This window comes from Polypterus senegalus, chromosome 8, assembly GCF_016835505.1.
Source record: "Polypterus senegalus isolate Bchr_013 chromosome 8, ASM1683550v1, whole genome shotgun sequence".
Classification (NCBI taxonomy): domain Eukaryota; kingdom Metazoa; phylum Chordata; class Cladistia; order Polypteriformes; family Polypteridae; genus Polypterus; species Polypterus senegalus.
This window is the reverse complement of record NC_053161.1, coordinates 50,343,323-50,358,589: the sequence shown is the minus strand read 5'-3', so window position 1 is coordinate 50,358,589 and position 15,267 is coordinate 50,343,323. Positions and strand designations below refer to the sequence as shown.

The window sequence follows — 15,267 nt, the reverse complement described above, 5'->3', positions numbered from 1 at the left end:
AGCAATTTAATCTTATAGCTGCTGTCTTTTATGTAGAGGCAAATGCCATATCACTGCATCATAAATTGTATATTTTTTACATTGCTATTTATTGGTTTGCTTTTTTGATAGTTTGAATTTTTTTTTTATTTCATTTGCAAGTAAAACACAGGTAAGAATTCAAATGACTGGTTACATATTGTCATAAAGCCCGTACAAATCTGTAAATAGCTGCCTACTCTAAAATTGTTCACATCCTTGTATCCACTATGAGTTTAATTCATGATAGAGGGCATTAATGATTAGTGAAGGGATGTATAGCAGTGTAAACAAATAAGGATGCATTTCTTAGAGTACAGTCAGTTTGCTGCCTTTTCTCTCTGAAAATAAAATTTATCTTTGTAAATTACCGTAGATACTCATGTATAAGTCGAAAAATGTATGCCTTAAAATTCTTTCAAAAACACAAAGTGGACTTATCCACGGGGCAACACTAATTTCATTAAATAATTCTTTAAACTGTGAAATACTGCACTTGAATTTGAGCATTAGCTTTTGCAGGTTTTGGATAACAAATATACCATTAGCTGCCAGTAGATGGCGGTAACCAGAAACATATAGTATTTCGGACCATAAGGTGCACCGGATTTTAAAGCGCAATATCAATGAATGGGTCTACTTTCATACATAAGGCGCATTGGATTATAAAGCGCATTCAGCGAAACAAAACAGATAAGTCAAACTTTATTCAACTCATTCACAATAACTCTCAACATTGCTCAGTTGTAACATAAAATACAAAACAATTCACTTTTTCAGTTCAATCCTTTTCCACAAATCTATGAAATTCTTCATCCGCAGTGTCTGAGGTAAACAGTTGGGCGATTTCAGCATCAAGCATGCCCGGATCTCTCTCGTCATTATCCGAGTCAGTCTCATTGCTGTTACTTACCGTAGCTGTTTAGTGATGAAAGCTCAAAGATACTTGAGACTGATACCTTATCCCAGGCATCCACGATCCATTGGCAGATAGTGGCGTAACTCGCCTGGCGTTGCCTTCCTGTCTTGGTGAATGTGTGCTCGCCTTCCATCATCCAATGCTCCCATGCATCTCGCAATTTAACTTTGAATGACCTGTTGACACCGATATCTAACAGTTGGAGTTCTTTGGTTAATCCACCCGGAATGATGGCAAGCTTCGAATTAGTTTGCTTCACTTGGATTTTGACAGTATCGGTGAGATGGGCGTGCATGGAGTCGCAGATCAATAGAGACAGAGATCTGTGGAAAAAGCCATCCGGTCTCCTGATGTAAACTTCCTGACTATGGTAGCCGTAATGCTCCAACAATCCATCAAGCGGTGCAGCTTCGTAGCTTACCAAAGTCATTCTAAAACATTTTGACAGATTTTTGAGTACCGTGCATAAAATCAGTTCGAGGTCAGTAAGCACAACCAGAATTAATACATAAGGTGCACCGGATCACAAGACGAACTGTCGATTTTTGATAAAATTAAAGGATTTTAAGTGCGCCTTATTGTCCGAAAAATAATCAACAACATACTCCCACAGTCCAAAGATTCTAAATTGGCCCTAGTGTGTGCTTGGTGTGTGGATGTGTTTGTGTGTGTCCTGCGGTGGTTTGGCGCCCTGCCTGGGATTGGTTCCTGCCTTGTGCCCTGTGTTGGCTGGGATTGGCTCCAGCAGACCCCCATGACCCTGTGTTCGGATTCAGCGGGTTGGAAAATGGATGGATGGATTTAATACAATCTACTCAACATTCATTTGGCGCAACGTTTTGCAGCTCTTTATTAAATTTGCATTGAATTGTTTCTGGAAGAAGCTTGATGACCCCACATGCTCTGCATTATTAGCCTACGTATATTTAATTGCAGTTTATTAGTAAAATAGATCAATATATTAAGTTAAACTTCTTACTGGTACAATCATGAATTCTGAAAAGAAGACAAGAGCATCGTATCCCGCATCGTTCAAACTGAAAGTTATTCAGTGTGCTGAGGAAACCAATAATTGTGTGGCTGGTAGAGAGTTTTGCGTTTGCGAATAACTTGTAAGAGATTGGAGAAAAAATAAGTATTCTCTACAAGCAATGCCAAAGTCTAAGAAAGCATTGTGTTTTAGACTTTTGCCTTTCTTATTAAGTCAACAGGCCATGGAAAAAACCCATTTCATCGTTGTCCTCTCTTGCTTGGCAGATGGTACAAAGCTATGCCCAACGATAATATTCAAGAGGAAGTCATTCCCAAAGAACATAAAATCTCCTGCAGGCATTACTGTTCGTGTACACCCCAAAGGCTGGATGGATGAGGCTGGAACAAAATTGTGGCTTCAAGATGTGTGGGCTAGGCGATCAGGAGCAGGGCAAAGTAAACGCCCGTCACTTTTGGTGTGGGACATGTTCCGCGCTCATACATCAGAGGATGTGAAGGATGAAGCCAGGAAAATGGCTACTACGTTAGCTGTTATTCTCGGCGGATTGACATCGATGCTCCAGCCATTAGATGTTTGTTTGAACAAGCCATTCAAGGACAGAGTACGCAGCATGTGGCAGCAGTGGATGTGTTCTGGATAAGTAAAATTAACAAAAGGAGGGAATTTGAAGAAACCAGACATTGATTTAGTAGCTAAATGGGTAAAGGAAGCTTGGGACTCAATTCCACTAGAAATGATCAAAAAGTCGTTCTTGAAATGCAGCATCAGTAATGCTATGGATGGATCAGAAGATGATGCCATCTATGAAGACAAAGAGTTAGCAGCAGATGATTCAACAATCGGCGACAGCGAAGAGGATGATGTTTATGCTGACGACGTCATGGAACAAAACTTTCATGTTTTATTCGGACATTCTGATGACGAAGAGTGTTACCTTTCCTGTCTGTCTCTGGACCGTGGTCGGGGTGACACAGGGGAGCTTCTCCTTCTTCATGTTCAGTGGTGTGAAGCTCCAGGGCCAGAACAACGTGCTCTGGGGTAAAACCCTGTCCCTGAATTCCCTTTTCCTAATTTACAGCAGGGAGTGACACACAAGGCTTGACTGCTCAATGGTTCACTATTATCTCCTTCTTTTTAAGGTGCCTGTTTTAGCTTAACATAGACCAAAAACACAAGAGCCTCACCACGCCGTCAACAAACACTCAATCCCAAAACTCCACCCCCCCCAAAACCCCGACAACTCCACCCACATCCCACATTCAGTATAATTGGGATGTCAGGCTGCTATTTTAAGCTCTGATCCCAACAAGAGTCAGACTTTGAAGGATTTGAAGAAGACACTTAGGGCCACTTTATTATATGCGAGGGATTTGAATACGAATTTAATTGAAATATTCTAACTGTAAGTAAATGAATAAAAATGTTTTTGGAGTTTTAATTTTGGCTTACTAAAATTCTTCAAAGATTAAAATGTTGAAAGTCTGGGCCCAGGTACATTGGGTATAATTATGAAATTCAAAGAATTTGATAGGCTGCCAAGCTTTACCCTCGACTTATACGCGGGTCATAACAAATTTCATAATTTTCGGCTTAAACAATACACTCGAGTTATCTGCGAGGTCGACTGATAGGCGAGTATCTACGGTAATCAGAAAGACGACCTTCTTTGACTATGCATGACAGAGGTGAATTATTGTTAAATTTTAAAATGCATTGTGATTTTAGTTGTGTCAGTTTTGGTACTGCACAAATGCATCTATTATCATTTACTTTTATGTAACAAGACCTTAACAAAGTCTGCTTTTGGTCTTTATGAAACTTTTAAAACATCAGTACATACCTATAGGTTATTCATCTCTGTGATTCACAGGTCTTTTACTCAAAATGTAATATTAAGAGAAGTGTGCCTCGCACCATTCCAAAGTGAAGTTTTGTTAGTAAGTCATATTGCAGAGATGGATAAACCCTTAACTGATGATTTTTAAGTGTTGTGAAGTCCCAAAGAAGCCTTTGTTAAGGTCTTGTTACATAAAAGTAAATGAGTAATAGATGCATTTAGGTTTTACAGTGATTTTTACTAGTTAACATGGCATTATCACATCTTCTACAAGAAATCACATTTACATGGGTTCTTCAAGTAGCAATATATTTTTTAAAGTGTAATTTCAACATCCTATAATTCTTTGAAATCATTGTTTCAACATATGAACAATGTTGCTCTGAAGACATAGCAATACATTATCAAAGTGCACTTATTTACATTGGGTGGATGTCTTATTAAGTAAACGTAGTCTTCCCTTGTTGACTTTTCAACCAATAAAAACATCAGATGTTCTGGGAGATTTGAACAGATTTTGTATTTTTCTCTGCAAGTAAGAGAACATTCAAGAGTGAAGATTAACCTGGCTTTGAGCATAGTCTAGTAATGGGTGTCAGATGTGCCTAGGGTGGGTGCATTGGAAACAGAAGCTGATATGACTTGATTAGAACAATAAGCAGCCTACAGTTTAAACTATAGTTGTGCGCAATAGTTGTACTAAATGATGCTTGTTACAACACACATCTCATACTACATTGTCATATTGTAGATGGGTTTTGGCTGCCAGAAACAAAAGTGTTTCCTACTTGTATATGAGAAACATAAAAAATGTATGTAATGAATAAAGTCTGCTTTTTGCTAATACAGCATTTTTGCAACCCCTGTGGACCACATTAAGAGTCAATGTGTGTCAGCATATCTGTGCCATACATCCAATACCTTGTTGAGTCTATGCTGTAATATTTTCTAGATATTCTGGTTGCACATGGTCAAGCAAAACCATATAATCCAATTAAGCTTAAATAGAAGAATTTGACAGATGCCAAAAATCCTCTATTTTATAAGAAAATAAAGAATTCTCATATGTTAAAAAAAAAAAAAAAGAATACTTGTTAAGGAGTTAGAGACTGTGCAGGGAAGGTATTAACAAGAAATGAAAAAATAGTAAATCGAGGGGCAGAATTTGTGGAGAAATTATATTTGAATAACAAAAGAAATATTAAAGGGGAACCAGACATTGTACCCAGGAGAAACATCATAACTGAGGAAGAGATTCATAATATCATAAAATAATTACCAAAGAACAAGGCAAAGGGGATTGATGGAATCCCAGAGTTTTTACAGCAACTTAGAAACAAAGGAATACAGGTCAGCATAACATTTCTGAATATGATATACTACAAAGACAAGGTGCCACAAGATTTCGTATTTGTATCATTGACAAAAGTTAATAAGGCAAAGGATTGTGATGACTAAAAGTATGATTAGCCTGAAATCCCATGCTTCTAAAACCTTGCTTAAATTGGTCTAAAACAGTTTTAACCAATCATAGAGAGAAATATTTCTGACACCCAAATGGGATTTGTAAGGGTAAAGGTACCAGAGATACCATCTTTGTATTGAAGCACATTTGTGGAAGAACACTGGAACTGAACAAAGACACATACTGTATGCTACATTTAAGCTCAAGAAGGCTTTCAATGGAGTATAACATGATAAGTTAATAGAGTTACTAACAGGAGTTGGAATACCAGAGATAGAAAGAAGGCTAAAGAACATCTACCGGAGAGAAAGGTCATGTAAAATATAAGAACTACAGAAGGAGTCTCACAGGACTTCAGCATAAGAAGGGGAGATAGAACTTTATTTGTTCGCGGGGGAAATGTAGCTTTTTACAGAAGCTCTTTAAATAAATAAATATACACACACACTTTGGTCTGAACACACACTACAATGACTATAAAGAAAGAAAAGTTCTGACTTAGCTGTCACAGTCACAGTGAGGCATTATGCAGTCACATTGCTGTTGGTATAAAAGAACCCCAGTAATGTTTCTTGGTACACGTCTCCTGGATAATTTGTTAACTAAAATTGTTAGTGTGTCACAGAGAGAATGTGGAACATTGTTCATTATGGCATTCAGTTTTGTTTCAATTCTCTCCTTCGCTATGACCTCCAGGGAGTCCAGAGTGTGTTCTATAACTGAGCTTGCACTTTTAATTATCTTGTTGATTTGGTGGGCTTCTCTTGAAGTGATGTTACAAGCTAAGCACACCAAAGTACAGAAAATTGCACTGGCCATCAAGAGTTATAGAAAATGTGAAAGATGCATCATATTGCCAGTACTTTTCAAACTGCATAGTAAATATCTTGGAAGCGCTTGAAAGCTTGAATTGGATAAAAATCGGAGGAGAAATTATTAAGGATCTGAGATATACAGATGACACCACATTGTTGGCAGAAAAAGGTGATCTAGAGAGACTGTTACAGGCTATATTAAATATAGAAAAGCAGTATGGTATGAAGTTAAACCTAAAGAAAACAAAAGTAATGATAATATCAAGAAAGGGGGCTAATAAGTGTAACATAATACTGGACAGAAAAAAGTTGGAGGAAGTTGATAGGTACAAATATTAAGGAAGTGGGATATGTAGTAATGGCCGATGCAGTCAAGGGATAAACCCTAATTGGCAGCGCAAAGAATGCTTCCTGGAAACTAAAGTGCATGATGAGAGGATATCTAAATTTAGGCTTAAAAATGACAATACTAAAATGTTACATTTTCTCAGTTGTATGCTTTGGGAGTGAAACTTGAACTTTGGACAGTGAAGCAATGCGCTTGATAAATGCTTTTGAGCAGTGGTGTTATTGACGGAGACTGAAAATAAGCAGGAAATAGAAAGTAAGTAATGAACAATTTTTAAATAAAATGGATGCAGTGAAACATCTCCTGAAGGGCATAACGATGATGAAGTACGCTGGATATGAAATGCATGGATCAAGAGGAAAACTGATTGTGATAATTCTAGAAGCAAGAATGGATTAAAGAAGAGCAATAAGACGACCAAGAAGAACCTGGATGGAAGACATCATGAAGTGGTCAAAATTGAAAAATTATGACCAAATCAAGAGGCTAGTGGAGAATCACAGATCATGAAGAATCATGTCTGTCAACCCTCTGAAAGAGGGCAACACTAAATAAAAGCTTAAGTAATTGATTGAATGCAGAGCTGCTCCCTGAGGTGTTCAGTTGACAACAGTTCTTCTGATGCAGAACTCAATTTATCTACTGCTGAGGATGGCATATTTCAGCAAGAAAACATTTTCAAGCTACACACCATAACCCAGAAGTGATGTAATACTTTTGAAAATGTATGATCCCAGTCATTGTACATATCTTTAATTGGAATACAAAAAGAAAATTAATGATTGGGTTTTAGAAGTAAAACAGCAAAAATAAAGCAGATGTTGAACAGGGTAATAAAGGTAGTGATTTGTTTAACATAAACATTTTCTCACAGTCAGTATTTTTAACATGTTTTGAATGCAGATAAAAGAATCTGCTGCCAAATTCCTGTTTAAAGTGTTAAGATGATAATATAATTTTAAGTATTGAGCCAAAAAAAATAGAGTGAAGGAAGACATGCTACAATAAACAGTATACACTTCTCAGTGGTCTCTTAAGTGTAAAAGATTGGCTTGTTTTTGCTCTGCAAGAGTCATCCTTGCAGCCACTCCTGATGACAGTATTTCAACAAGCCATGTTCTACATTTGAAGTGCCAGTTGGAAGCCAGAGATAAAAAATCCTTTTTGAAGCTTATGAAATCAGTGATTTTTTTCATAAAGCAGGCAGAGTCATCTGGGACTATGCAAATGGATGAAAAACAGAAGTCCAGACCGCAGATTACAGATAATAAGTACCCAGAACTAACTAAAACAGACACACCAAAAAGGCAGACTGTGCTAATCATGGAATGACCATCAGAAGTAGCTATCATGACAGAAATACCAATTCATTCAAAACAGTAAATTTGTAGCTGTAGCTGGAAATATTACTTTCATACTAATAGCCTCCTATGTAAAGTTCCTCTAAAAAGATTCTTGCATGGTGGAGAATTGTTTTGTAATGTCTAGGGTGACCGCAATCTCCCTGAACCAACATAAGAGAAGGTGCTAGCAGGTGGCGAGCTTGGTGCTTGCTTAAGTGCCTTTAAAGAGTATTTACATTAAATCATTACAACAATCTAGACGAGAACAGGCCATTCAGCCCAACATAGCTCACCAGTCCTATCAACTTAATTCTTCTGGAAAAAATCAAGTCTAGTTTTGAAAGTCCCTAAAGTCTTATTGTCTATCATACTACATGGTAGCTTAATCTAAGGGTCTATGGTTCTCTGTGTAAAGAAAAACGTTCTAATGCTTGTGCAAAATATACCCTTAGCAAGTTTCCAACTGTGTCTTTGTGTTCTTGATGGACTCATTTTAAAATAACAGTCTCGATCCACTGTACTAATTACCTTCATGATTTTAAACACTTCAATCATTTCGCCTCTTAATCTTCTTTTTCTTAAACTGAAAAGTCTCAGCTCTTCTAATCTTTTTCATAATTTATCTCCTGTAGCCCTGGAATGAGCCTAGTCGCTCTTCTCTGGACCTTTTCTAGTGCTGCTATGTCATTGTCATAGCCTGAAGACCAAAACTGTACACAGTACTTCAGATGAGGCCTCACCAGTGCATTATAAAGATTGAGCATAACCTCCTTTAGACTTGTACTCCACACATTGTGTTATATAACCTAACATTCTATTAGCCTTCTTAATGGCTTCTGAAGACTGTCTGCAAGTTGATAGCTTAGAGTCCACTATGATTCCTAAATCCTTCTCATGAGGAGTACTCTTGATTTTCAGATGTCCCATTGTGTATATTTAAACCTAACATTTTTACTTATGTTTAATATTTTACATTTACTGTCATTAAACTTCATCTGCCACAAATCTGCCCAAGTCTGTGTGCTGTCAAAGTCCCTCTGTAATGATTTAACAAATTCCAGATTATCTGCCAATCCACCTATTTTGGTATCATCTGCAAACTTAACCAGCTGGTTATTTAAATTCCTATCCAAATCATTTATATATATTAAAAATAGCAGTGACCCTAGCACTGACCCCTGTGAAACACCACTCTTAACATAAACAACTTCTGATGAGGTCCCTCACACCATCACTTTGTTTCCTGTGTCTGAGCCAATTCTGCACCCATCTAAAAACATCACTCTAAACTACCACTTTTTTGTTTGATGCCCAACCTCTCAAATGGCACCTTATCAAATGTTTTCTGAAAGTCCATATAAATAATATAAATAAGCTCCACTTTGATCATACACTTTTGTCGATTCCTCATAGAATTCCAGCATGTTAATAAAACATGTCCTCCCTCTTCTGAACTCATTCTGACTGTACTTGCCATGAACTGCTCAGTTTTATCCTTAATAATTCCTTCCATTAATTTCCCCGTGGTCCACGCTAAACTTACTGGCCTATAGTTGTTTGGATCTGCCTGGTCAACCTTTTTATATAATGACGTAATATTTACCATTTTCCAGTCCATCACAATTTCCCCAGTGTGCATTGACTTCCTAAAAATATGTGTGAAGAGTTTATATATGTACCTGCTGACCTCTTTAAAAACTCAAGGGTAAATATTATCTGGTCCTGGAGATTTGTTTAATTTCAGCCAATTTAATCTGTACAGTACTTCTCCCTCTACAATTTCCAAATCAGTCAATACCTCCTCAGTAGCCCCATATGTGAAAACCTCAGAAAAATGCTTATTTAGAGCATCTGCTTTTTCACTGTTTGTATTTTTTAATTATCCTTTACTATTCCTAATTCACTTCGCCCCCTCCTTGACTGACCTTTTATTATTAAAATTCTGAAAGAAGTGTATGTTCAGTTTGTCATTGTCATTTTTATCTTCATATTTTAAGATTCTATTCTGAAATGTAAATATTAGAACACTTACCTACATTAACAATGTTAGCTCATATGACTCCATTGAGGTCCTACATAGCTATTGATCATATAATCTACTTTTAGGTGCACTGTAGACAACTCTGTATCCTCATTAAATCAACAATAACTACAAAATGGTAGCAGGCTATCTCATAGAATGCAAGCTACTACCTATAATCGTGGTGTTAGCAAGGCTACTAACAGCATTACTGAGAACTATGGAGTCATTTACAAAACCGGAATTTTAAAATGTTCAGAGCTGGTGATGGTGAGCTGAGTGTTCTCTGTCTAATGTCCATATTTTAAAATAAATTATTATTGTGTTCTGTGTGACAGGGTGTTGACCTTGGCACAACCTTTGCCGTTACAACATAAGCTAATAAGTCGGATCATACAGTGGTCTGAAAAACTTTTTGCCCCCTTCCTGATTTCTTATTCTTTTGCATGTTTGTCACACACAATGTTTCTGATCGTCAAACACGTTTAACCATTAGTCAAATATAACACAAGTAAACACAAAGTGCAGTTTTTAAATGATGGTTTTTATTATTTAGGTAGAAAAAAAAATCCAAACCTACATGGCCCTGTGTGAAAAAGTAATTGCCCCCTTGTTAAAAAATAACCTAACTGTGGTGTATCACACCAGAGTTCAATTTCGTAGCCACCCCCAGGCCTGATTACTGCCACACCTGTTTCAATCAAGAAATCACTTAAATAGGAGCTGCCTGACACAGAGAAGTAGACCAAAAGCACCTCAAAAGCTAGACATCATGCCAAGATCCAAAGAAATTCAGGAACAAATGAGAACAGAAGTAATTGAGATCTATCAGTCTGGTAAAGGTTATAAAGCCATTTCTAAAGCTTTGGGACTCCAGCGAACCACAGTGAGAGCCATTATCCACAAATGGCAAAAACATGGAACAGTGGTGAACCTTCCCAGGAGTGGCCGGCCGACCAAAATTACCCCAAGAGCGCAGAGACGACTCATCCGAGAGGTCACAAAAGACCCCAGGACAACGTCTAAAGAACTGCAGGCCTCACTTGCCTCAATTAAGGTCAGTGTTCACGACTCCACCATAAGAAAGAGACTGGGCAAAAACGGCCTGCATGGCAGATTTCCAAGACGCAAACCACTGTTAAGCAAAAATAACATTAGAGCTCATCTCAATTTTGCTAAGAAACATCTCAATGATTGCCAAGACTTTTGGGAAAATACCTTGTGGACTGATGAGACAAAAGTTGAACTTTTTGGAAGGCAAATGTCCCGTTACATCTGGCGTAAAAGGAACACAGCATTTCAGAAAAAGAACATCATACCAACAGTGAAATATGGTGGTGGTAGTGTGATGGTCTGGGGTTGTTTTGCCGCTTCAGGACCTGGAAGGCTTGCTGTGATAGATGGAACCATGAATTCTACTGTCTACCAAAAAATCCTGAAGGAGAATGTCCGGCCATCTGTTCATCAACTCAAGCTGAAGCGATCTTGGGTGCTGCAACAGGACAATGACCCAAAACACACCAGCAAATCTACCTCTGAATGGCTGAAGAAAAACAAAATGAAGACTTTGGAGTGGCCTAGTCAAAGTCCTGACCTGAATCCAATTGAGATGCTATGGCATGACCTTAAAAAGGCGGTTCATGCTAGAAAACCCTCAAATAAAGCTGAATTACAACAATTCTGCAAAGATGAGTGGGCCAAAATTCCTCCAGAGCGCTGTAAAAGACTCATTGCAAGTTATCGCAAACGCTTGATTGCAGTTATTGCTGCTAAGGGTGGCCCAACCAGTTATTAGGTTCAGGGGGCAATTAGGGCAATTACTTTTTCACACAGGGCCATGTAGGTTTGGATTATTTTTCTCCCTAAATAATTAAAACCATCATTTAAAAACTGTATTTTGTGTTTACTTGTGTTATATTTGACTAATGGTTAAATGTGTTTGATGATCAGAAACATTTCGTGTGACAAACATGCAAAAGAATAAGAAATCAGGAAGGGGGCAAATAGTTTTTCACACCACTGTATCTATTTTGTTACATTGGTGATTATATGTATGGTACTGATATATAATTTGCAGAAATCTTTTTGCTGTAAAATACACAGTGCTAAGTCTGCATAAGTTATTGAATGAGAGGGTAGCCATATCTTAAATACAGGACAAATGATGAGGTGTGAAAAAAAGTAAAGCTGCTGATACAGGCACTAAGAAAGTTGTCCCTTACATTTGAATATATTAGTAAACAAATAAAGTGCATCAACTCATCCATTGCCTGAATGTGTTTTTCATTTTATTGGGCCTGACAAGTTAACCAAGGCACACTCACACTTGAGCTGGGACCAGTTAAGTGAGAGATGAAAAGGAAAATGCTGAATACGGGTGTTGTATATACCACTCAACAGCAATGCTTCAGTAAAGGTATAGATACCTTTTTAAAAAATTACTCAAATGAAAGTGAAATCTGCCAGTGAGCAAATTACTCAAGCAGACATTACAAGTACAAGTAAATGTAGGATCTCTCTCTGTTTTATATCTATCTATCCATCCATCCATTTTCAAGATCTGTTATTCACAGGAAAGCTAGAACCTGTCCCAGTAAGCTTTGGGCACAAAAAAGGTAAAAGCCCTGGACAGGGCCTCATCCCATCACAGGGTGAACACATATGTACACATTAGAGGTCAATTTTGTGTAGTCAACCCACATAAATCAAATGTTTTAGGAATGTGGGAGGAAAATGCACCTGGAGAAAACCCATATGGACATGGTTCACCAATTTCCTTAACACTAGAATTACCAGAGCCAACGAAAAAACTCGTAAACCCAGCCCACCTTAAATCCCTTTGCACCTCTCTTTTGTCTTCTAAATGTGTAGATAAGCCCAAGTAGCCTGCTATACAATTATCCAACCTTCCACCGCCTCAGAACAGGAAGAAGTTCTCCCAGTTCCTGCCTTGATTGATTATCTGGGAGTGAGCTTCCCAGAATTGTAAGGGGAAATCATTTGATATGTGTCTTGTTTCAACAACAATCTATGTAAACACATCATTGAAATAGAAAAGTTTTTTCATGTTTTAGTGATAAATAACAAAATGTAGACATGAATTGTATAAAACACTAACTTTTACAAGTACTATAAATTTACACTGGCTGTTACAGACACAAATCAAATGTATGTTTTTATTGTGTAATATTAACAATAAGAGCAGCTCACTACTCAAAATAGGTGAATTTGCCAGGGAGCTGGTTTCGAACTCATGACCTCCGGATTATAAGTCGTCAGCTCTAACCACAGTACCATGGAAGCTGTCGTATTGTACTTGCACCTATTTGGCCATCAGCTTTCACACATTGTACAATTCATGTCTACATTTTGTTGTTTATTACTAAAACATGAAAAATGTTTCTGTTTTAACAATGTGTTTACATAGATTGTTATAGACAATCAAAATACACTTCAAATTATTTGCCCCTTACAATTCTGGGTAGCTCACTCCCAGATAATCAATCAAAACAGGAATTGGCTGATGGAGAGGTGCGAAAGGATTTAAGGTGGGCCAGAATTACGGGGTTTTTCATTGGCTGTGGTAATTCTAGTGGTAATGTGAGGCAGAATCGCTACCAAAGCACTGCCACCATGCTGAAGCAGTAACACTCAGTGTGAACAGATATCTTAATTATTATATTTTAACCCAGTTTTATTATATTTTAATCAAGTACCTAAAGCTTGGAAAGTAGCTAATATTGTATATAAAATGACTACATTTCTAAGAAGGTCTTTAAATGTGTTTTGACAAATCATACTTCTTTGCCAGAAGGTAAATTTTCTGTAAACCAAAGGTAATATATTTGTATATTTGTATGTTTGATTATTTGTGCATAGCAAATAATGATTTTCAATTATAGCAAACTGATTTTCAATTATACCTCTGCTTTGAATGTGCATTACTTGGTTAAACAGACCTGGATAGTTTACATGTAATCTTTTTCTTAGTCTACAAGGCTACTTAGAATAATGAAGTGGTGCTACTTCAAATTTGTTTCAGTGATTTTATCAAATGACACACTGTCATACTAGATTTTCATTATCTTCATTCAGATGGACAGATGACTCTTTATGAATTTGTGAAATAATTAAATACCCAGATCGCTTTGACAATAATCTTAAACCTTAATCTACCCAATTTATTTATTCTTTTTGTTATTTTCTTCTCTGTTTCTCATTCTATTACAATGCAGTTTCATAATCTTGAATTACATCTTTAGCTTTTACAAGCATTAAAGTGTTCTGTGTTTTTACAAGTGTTATATCTGGGCCATCAAAAATAAGCACTTTTTTCCTTTCACATCAGTGGGTTGTGATTCTGGAAGTGGTAAGCAAGTAAAGATGTTTGCATTCCTGTTGGCAGCACTTACCTCAAAAGAGGTTCTCATTGAATCTCAGAAAATTGCTGTAGGTACTTTTTGTCTTGTTGACTTTGATTTCATTCTGCTGAAGGTACAGCATTAGACTTGAAATCTTTTGAGTCACTTACCTGAATAATACATTCTCTGCAAAAGAATATCACCTGCTTCCTCATATAATCAGAAAAGGTTGTTTTCATCATCATATTAATCTATAAATTCTTTCGAGTGCATTACTTTTTATGTGTATAATGTTATTGTCATGTCTGTCTATATTTCTGCTTGTCCTTCTGACTTTCACCATGAAACACCTCGGCTCCAAGTGGACCAATTCTGTAAAAATGTGGCAAATATATTTTCATGGAAATTTATCCTGAAAGTCAAATTTTCAGCAAGATATTGCAAATGCAGTGTGTTGTACAACGATTTTAAAATTTCAAAACTTCCTATTGAAAAGCATTCTGTCTCATCTATCTTAAAAAGAGAAATATTCTCTAACTTCAATTACAGTTTAGTTTACTGTATCAAATTTTTCTTGATAGAGTTTGCTTCAACTTGCATGTTTTGCATATTTTCATCTACTACTCGTTCAATAGCTGCTCCTGACATAAAAATGGTGAAATGCCTGCAGAGTGACTTCTTCTAGATATGCTGCCTGTAAAAGCAGCTCCTGTGGCTGTGCAGCAGCTTACACAAACTTCATTCATAGCAGCTTACTTGTTGTACTCTTTGAAATTGTAGTGGCTAAGTTAAATAATTTTCTTGACTGTAAAAGTAAAAAATACAAGCAATTTAACTTGTATAGCAATTAATAAAAAAGAAAACAAGCTCCCTAACCATGGCTTTGTGACACGTTTAGTGGGTAGCAAGATTATTATAGTTTTGCCTTTTTATTTTAGTTTTTATTTCTATATTTTTTCTGACCTTACTTGGAAATTCAGTTTAGTTTTAGTTTTCTTTCATCGTGTATTTTTAGTTTTAGTTTAGTTTTTATTTCACAAAGACATTTCTATTTTATTTTTATATATATTAGTTTCAGATTTAGTAATTATGGTATGGAGCGCCTACGGAGTTAGTTTTGTGTCACAATCAGACAGAACTGCACAC

At 36.7% G+C, this 15,267-nt stretch overlaps 1 protein-coding gene across 3 annotated transcripts in view; it reads left to right on the top strand.

The window, feature by feature from the left end:
• tafa5a (TAFA chemokine like family member 5a) overlaps window positions 1-15,267 on the top strand; it is a 735,510-nt gene that overhangs the window by 654,052 nt on the left and 66,191 nt on the right. The gene's annotated exons all lie outside the window — the stretch shown is intronic.